Below are 7,500 nucleotides of genomic sequence, written 5' to 3' on the forward strand. Positions count from 1 at the left end.
CAGACCCGATCCGAGGGCTGCGTCCCCGGCGCCCGCCGCCTCCCGCCCCGGGCCCCCGGGGCGGGAGCGGTCCGCCGGGGGCCGCGTCCGGGCCCGTTCGCCGCCGGGCCCCCGCGTGACGACGGGAGCTACCTGGTTGATCCTGCCAGTAGCATATGCTTGTCTCAAAGATTAAGCCATGCACGTGTAAGTACACACGGCCGGTACAGTGAAACTGCGAATGGCTCATTAAATCAGTTATGGTTCCTTTGATCGCTCCATCTGTTACTTGGATAACTGTGGTAATTCTAGAGCTAATACATGCCGACGAGCGCTGACCCCCAGGGATGCGTGCATTTATCAGACCAAAACCAATCCGGCGGGCTCGCCCCCGCCGGCCGCTTTGGTGACTCTAGATAACCTCGGGCCGATCGCACGTCCCCGTGACGGCGACGATACATTCGGATGTCTGCCCTATCAACTTTCGATGGTACTTTCTGTGCCTACCATGGTGACCACGGGTAACGGGGAATCAGGGTTCGATTCCGGAGAGGGAGCCTGAGAAACGGCTACCACATCCAAGGGAGGCAGCAGGCGCGCAAATTACCCACTCCCGACTCGGGGAGGTAGTGACGAAAAATAACAATACAGGACTCTTTCGAGGCCCTGTAATTGGAATGAGTACACTTTAAATCCTTTAACGAGGATCTATTGGAGGGCAAGTCTGGTGCCAGCAGCCGCGGTAATTCCAGCTCCAATCAGGGCTGGGCGTCGGCTGCTCACTGTGGAGTTGGGAGGCGAGGGGAGAGGAGGTGGTTTTGTGTTGCTGGTGGAACTTGGTTTCTTTTTATTACTTTCGGTGCTGGACGTTTGCTACCCCGGGGAAGGTAACTGCCTCCCCGGGGTCCCATCATGGCCTCCACCCTCATTGAGGAGTGGAGGGGCCGCATTTCCATAATCACGGAGAAACTGGTCTACACGGAGGACGGCATCCTACTCCCATCCCGGGAGACTGCAGGAACCGTATGCAGGGCTGTGCGTCGGAACATGGAGGCGCTCGAGGCATACACCACGGCCTTGAGCGCCAAAATAGCCATGCTCAAGAAGGGAGTCGGTCTGCCCCACCATCTGAGGGTCGACCCGACTTCCCTCCTGTTGCTGGGGGCTCTCCATCTACGGGCCCTCGCCCTCAGGGACGCCGGGGCCAGGGCCTTGGAGACCGCCGAGGCGAGTGTGAATACGAACCCTGAAGATGAGGAGGCGGTGGAACAGGGCCCTTCCTATGCCCAAAAGGCTAAGGTGGGGCTCCCAGTACCTGCGGAGTCAGACGGGGAACCCCTCAGGCAGGCCCTGGCTAACCTCCAACAAGAGTTGCGTTCCCTGGGGGAGGAGAAGGAGGAGGTTGCCGGACAGCTGAAAGAGCTCCGGCAGCAGAGCAACAGGGTGGGGAGTCGTCATCGCGGCCCCATACGGGAGCGGATCGTCTCCCTGAAAGAGAAAGAAGCGGAGTTGGCGAGACGCACAGCCCAGAACCGTGACCGCGTGCGTTTCCTGCAGGAGAAGCTGCGGGAGCAGGAGGTGGAGGAGTCGGGGGTACCACCGACCCCGGAGGACCCGGAACCGGTGGCGCCTACATCACCACCGCCACCGCCACCACCACAGTACGACGGGACCCAGGAGAAGTCCGCTATACGAAGGCCGCTGATTTTTTCAATGGAGGAATTGGACGAGGAGGAGGACATTAAGATCCAAGCTGCGCCACGGAGGCGGAAAAAGAAGACCACCAGGAGCAGGCCCGCTATCCAATCGTCCGGGGAGGAGAGCGTCGGGGATACCCCCCCCATCATGTCCGAGGAGGAGTTCCCATCCCTCCCGGCCCGGGTCCCCGACGCTGCTGCCGAGGATCCGAGAGCGGGCCCTTCCCGTCGGAGGGCCAGGGACACTATCCCCGCCGGTCTGCGTTTGGCCGGTGAGCCCCGGGGACCTTGTGTGAGTACCTTCCCCGATGTACCTGTCGGTATGTCCCCTGTTGTTGTCATGTCCCCTGTTGTCCCCCCACCCCCAGTGTGTGTTCCCTCTGTAGTACGTTCACGTTCCCCTGTCTGTGTCCGTCCGTCTTCCGTGGCCCCCGTCGGGGCGCGGGTTTTGTCACCCCCGCGGCCGGCTGCGGCACCGGCGACCGCTTCGGCGGCCGCCGGGGCGGCTGCTGCTGCCGCGGGATCCGTGTCGGCGCTCCCGGCGGCGTGCCCGCCTCCTTGTCCCTCCAGAGGGATCGGCGGTTCTGTGGCCGCTCCCCCCGTTGTAGTTGGTCCCATCCACCCTGTGGTGGTGGACCTGGTTGTCCCGGCTGCTCCTGCGGCTTCGGTGTCCCCGGAGGTGCCGTCCTCCGTGTACGGGGCCGCCGCTAACCGGGCTGCCCTCCCCCTGTCCAGACTACTCCGGGCGGAGGAATCGCCCGGAGTGCAGCTAAAAGAAGCTGCCGTTGCGAGTGGGGCTGCCGCTACCTGGGCGGCCCGCCCTCTGTCCCCACTACTCCGGGCGGAGGACTCGCCTGGAGGGCAGCCAGAGGCGGCTGTTGTTGTGAGCGGGGCCGCCGCTACCCGGGTGGCCCGCTCCCTGTCCAAACTACCCCGGACAGATGATAATCTGTCCGGAGTTTTGCCGGGCGCCGCGGCCGAAACCGCGGCGGTTACAATGGAGGCAGTGCCGGGTGCGGCTGCGGTCCTCGCCGGGGTCACTCCGGCAGCGGTGCCGGTGACCCCCGGGGCTCCCGCAGCCGTGATGCCGGTTGCTGGCTCCGCCCCCGTCGCGGCACAGGCCGCGCCCCCCGGTAATCTTAAAGTCGCACCGCACACCACACATTCTGTATGCCAGGGGACCGCGGGACCACCCGCGATGGCCCCTATAGTCAGGGTGGGGAAGAACCCTGGGGGGCAGAACCCCGGGAGGTCGGCGGTGGCCCGGGCTGCGGGGGCGGCCGCTGCGGTCAGGGCTCCTGCTCCGGCCGAAGGGGGGACTCCCACCGGGGTGACACCTTCCCCCGCCGTGACACAGGGGGTCGCTGCGGTGGCCGCGGTACCCGCCGATGGGTCCACGGGCGGGCATGGTAGCGGGGCCACGGGGGGGTCCACAGTGCCCATAGTGCCCACTCCAACGGTGGCCCCAGGTGCGACACCCGCAACCGCTAACGCCTGGGCGGCGGGTCCCCCGAAGGTTCAGGTGCCACCACCAGGCAGGCGGGCTACGGGACTCCCAGCAGGGCAACCCATGTGGAGAAGGAACGTGGTCCGCCTGCTGCACGTAGCGGAGGGATCCGTGCCCGATAGGAAGCAGGTGGTAGGGGCCCTGAAGGACCTGGGCTTTGCGGTCGCGGACTTTTTCGCCATCATCCACGTTAGCGGCACCCCTGAGTATGACATCAGTTTCATGTCCCCGAGGGGTCTGGAGAGGTTCTGGACCCTTTGGGAGGGGGTGCCAAAGTCCGGCGACAGCCTATGGGCCCGGTTCAATGTCCAGGCCATATCGCGCCAGGAGGTCCGCAAGGTGAACTTCCTGGTGCGGAATGAGTCCATACCCGTCGCGGACATACTGGTGTGGGCCCGCAGATACGGGGAGGTCTTGACCACCCCGGTCAAGACTCTCTGTGAGGACGGGATCTGGAACGGCGGCTGGACGGTCAACATCCGTCTGAAGGAGGTACGGGGTCTCCTACAGCACATGCCCAACTCCTTCTTCATCGGGACTGACCGGGTATCGTGCTTCTATCCCGGTCAGCCCCGGGTGTGCCACAAGTGTGGCTCGCCCCGGCATTTCAGCATAGGGTGTGATGTCACCAAGTGCACCCTATGCGGTGTTGTAGGACACTCCAAGCAGGAGTGCACTACTATCCGTTGCAACCTGTGCGGGGTGTTGGGTCATTCCTACAGAGCGTGTCCTGAAGCCCAGCACAACTTGGACAGTATCTGGGAAGGAGAGGGCGAATTCGCAGAGGAAGACCCGCGGCCAGTTGTGGGGGGCGCTCGGGACAAGGCTCTACCCGACGCCCCAGGTACCTCCTCCGGCACCGACCCCGTAAGTAACATCATTGACCCGTTGCCTGTCCGTCCAAAACAACGAATGTCTCACCCCATTTCTGTCTGTACTCCTTCCACAGGCATCACCACACGATCGGCGTCAGGACCCCGAGCCGCAACCACGCGGGATGAGTCGGGGTGGACGACTGTCGGTCCGAGGAAGGAGACCCCAACTCAGGAGGCAGCTCGGAGAGGTCCGGTAAGATCCTCCGCCTCTGCTAAGACCCCTTCCCGGGGGGATCCACCCTCCACACTAGAGGGGGAGAAAGTCCCTTCGGGACGGGGGAGCTCCGGGGCCCCGAAACCCAAATCCATCGTTGTCGCTGCCGCAAAATCATCAGCGGCGGCGGCCGTCGCTGAAACCGCTATCGGCAAGACGTGCGGGGACATACCAGTCCAGAACAGGTTTAGTGCCCTGATGGACTGGGGTACCCGCATGGAAGTCGAGGAGGCGGCAGAGGCGACGGCGGTAGTGGCGACAGTGGCGGGGGAGGGTGGAAGGGCCGCGGAAGCTCGAGGACACCTGGCAGAGGTGGAGGATAGCGAGTTGGTAGAGGTGCCGATTCCGGAGGAGGACGCCTTGCCCGCGGGGCTCTCCGCGAAAAGGTACCCCTCAGACTCGGACGGTGAGAACGTACGGAAAAAGGGAAAGTCTCCTCATTCTCATCACCCTTGATGGCGACTCTCCCCATACTATCCTTAGCCACTCATAACGTGGCTAGTATTAAGACGTGCAGGGCCCGATTTATAGCCTATGATAACTGGCACAGGGAGAACTACCATATAATCTTTGTCCAGGAAACCCGCCTGGACTCCCTGGGGGCCCTGCATGCAGCTAAACGCGACTGGAGATGGGGGCACTCCTTTTTTTTCACTAGCCACGGAGGGCTACGGGGGAGTTGCCATCCTGTTCCAGGGTGTGGACATAACGTTCAATAGGGTGATTGAGATAACGAAGGGTAGGTGCGTAGTTCTTGATGTGTCGGTAGGCAGGCAGCCTCTCCGTCTGATTAATATCTATGCCCCCCAGACCAAGTGGGAGAGGAAGCGTCTGTTTAACGAGATAGAGCCTTTCCTCTACACGTCCCGGCATATTGTCTTTGCTGGTGATTTTAATACCGTTACTAGGACCAAAGACAGGAAAGGTGGCAAAGACAAACCGGGATACGACGCTTTGGCCCTTACTAGAATAGTCAGGCAGGCAGGCTTGGTAGATGTGCATATTAAGCACAACCCAGACCTCACAGGTTACACATATCAGCGAGGTAATTGCCAGAGTAGGATAGATAGGATTTATGTTAAGGAGTCTCTTCCGGTGACGGCACTTGTGCTTAAACCGGTGGAGTTCTCCGATCACCTTATTCTTACCTGTCTGTTAAATGTCTCGCAGGCTCCGCTAAGAGGTAAAGGGATTTGGCGACTTAATTCTGACATCTTGACAGAAGGCTGGGTTCAGCAGGCTTTCGAGAACTTCTTTCATGACCAGGTCACCGTTGCGGAATTCTGCACGACGAAGTCTGAGTGGTGGGAGATGGTGAAGGTAAGAACCCGTGCCTTATTTCGCTCTCTTTCTCAGAACATCCAGTCCTCAAAGTACAGGACTTATCTCGGGCTCCTGTGCAAGTTAGACTGTCTGGTGTCGCAACGAGGTGATCCCGGGGACATCTCTAGGGTCAAATCCATGATGAGGACGTTCCAGTATGACAGGTATGCCTCCTTGCTCAAGGAAAGGGATCATGGGGCTTACCACTCACCCGATCCTTTTCTTAGTTGCAAAAGGAAGGAGTCTGCTAAGATCATTACCTGTCTGCGGAACACCCTCGGTGTCCTGGAGGAAACTCCTCGGGGGATACAGAGGGTTGTCCGCGATTACTATGTGGAGCTCCTCGGACAGAGGAGACCCTGCCGACATCAGGCGGACGACTTTTTGATGGGTCTTTCCCTTCCTGAGATTGATCATGGAAAGCTGGATGAGTTGGTTAGCCCAATCACTGTCAAGGAGGTCACAGAGACAATATTAGAGCAGACAAGGAAAAAATCTCCGGCCCCGACGGTCTTACGGCCGAATTCTATCATGCCTTCTGCCGTCTCCTGGCCCCTAGTCTCACCGAAGTTTTTAATGAAAGCCTGGAGAGGGGGATACTCCCTCCTTCGATGAGATCCTCGGCAGTGATTATGCTAACTAAGCCCAGAGTTGTCGACACGGCTGATGTGGGGAACTGGCGACCCATATCACTCTTGAATGTCGACAGGAAGGTTTTGGCGAAGATCATTTTTAAACGTTTGCAGGGGGTCGCAAGTGAGGTCTTGTCTGATTCTCAATACTGCACCGTGAAGGGCAGAACTGTCTTTGACGCCGTCTGCGAGGTCAGGGAAGCCATTGAGCGGTGTAGGGTAGAGGATGGGGATAAGTATCTCTTGGCACTTGATCAGTCGAAGGCGTTTGATCGGGTGGATCATTACAATCTGTGGGCAGTCTTGCGCAGGTATGGCTTGCCGGGAAAACTTATCAATTGGCTGATTTCTTTATATAGAGGGGCCGAAAGCTTCACTCTTGTTAATGGATGGAGAGGCAAACCGTTTAAAATCCGATCTGGGGTGAGGCAGGGCTGTCCCCTCAGCCCCCTCTTGTACGTCTTTGCTATAGATCCCTTCATCCGAAGGGTTGATGCAAGTCGTTTAAGAGGAGTGGCCCGAACCCCAGGAAGGCCCTTACGGATACTGGCTTACGCTGACGACATCTCTGTGATTGTGTCCGACACACAGGAGGCAGTCACAGTGGATGAAATGATGAAGAGCTATTCTGCTGCCACTTCCTCCCGGATTAACCGGGACAAGAGCGTAGTTTTCTGGTGCGGGAAGGAGGGGAAGCAATTCCCTCTCCCCGACGGTTTCCCAGTGGCCCGTGACCAAATTCAAATCTTGGGGGTTAAGTTCGGACCGGGAGACTACTCGTTGGTCAACTGGACCGAACGTTTAGCTGTGGCCTGCAGCAAGGTAGACGAGTGTTGCCGGTGGAAACTGACCTACAGAGAAAGGGTTCACCTGATTAAAACCTACGTATTGCCCCTGTTTACGTACGTCAGTCACACCTGTCTTTTGCCATGTAGCCTTCACTCGCGGGTGTTCGGTTTGTTCTTTCGCATGTTGTGGGGGAACAGGCTCAACCTCATTAAGCGGGAAGTGACGTACCTAGCCCGGCGACACGGTGGGTTGGCCATGGTTAACCCAGTTGTTGTCCTGACTACTAACTTTCTGAAAAGGAACTTCGGGCCTCTCGGAAGAGATGACCCCCAGACACCGGGCTGGGTGCACAGTTTCAGGAAATGGGGAGACCCCTTTTTACAGGACTGGTTTATGGGCGGGAGAGTGAAAAGCATGCGTGTTCGGCACGGCTCCTATCTCCCGACTTCGGTAGCCCAGGGAGTGAGGTTGTTACGCCGGTGGA

At 59.4% G+C, this 7,500-nt stretch overlaps 1 pseudogene; it reads left to right on the top strand.

Annotated features, from left to right (window-relative positions):
• Window positions 1-132: 132 nt before the first annotated feature.
• LOC149299387 (18S ribosomal RNA) lies at window positions 133-745 on the top strand (annotated as a pseudogene; the record flags this gene model as incomplete).
• Window positions 746-7,500: the final 6,755 nt, after the last annotated feature.

This window comes from Sceloporus occidentalis, unplaced genomic scaffold (genome assembly GCF_023333645.1).
Source record: "Sceloporus occidentalis isolate IW3139 unplaced genomic scaffold, rSceOcc1.0.p SCAF_29, whole genome shotgun sequence".
NCBI lineage: Eukaryota > Metazoa > Chordata > Lepidosauria > Squamata > Phrynosomatidae > Sceloporus > Sceloporus occidentalis.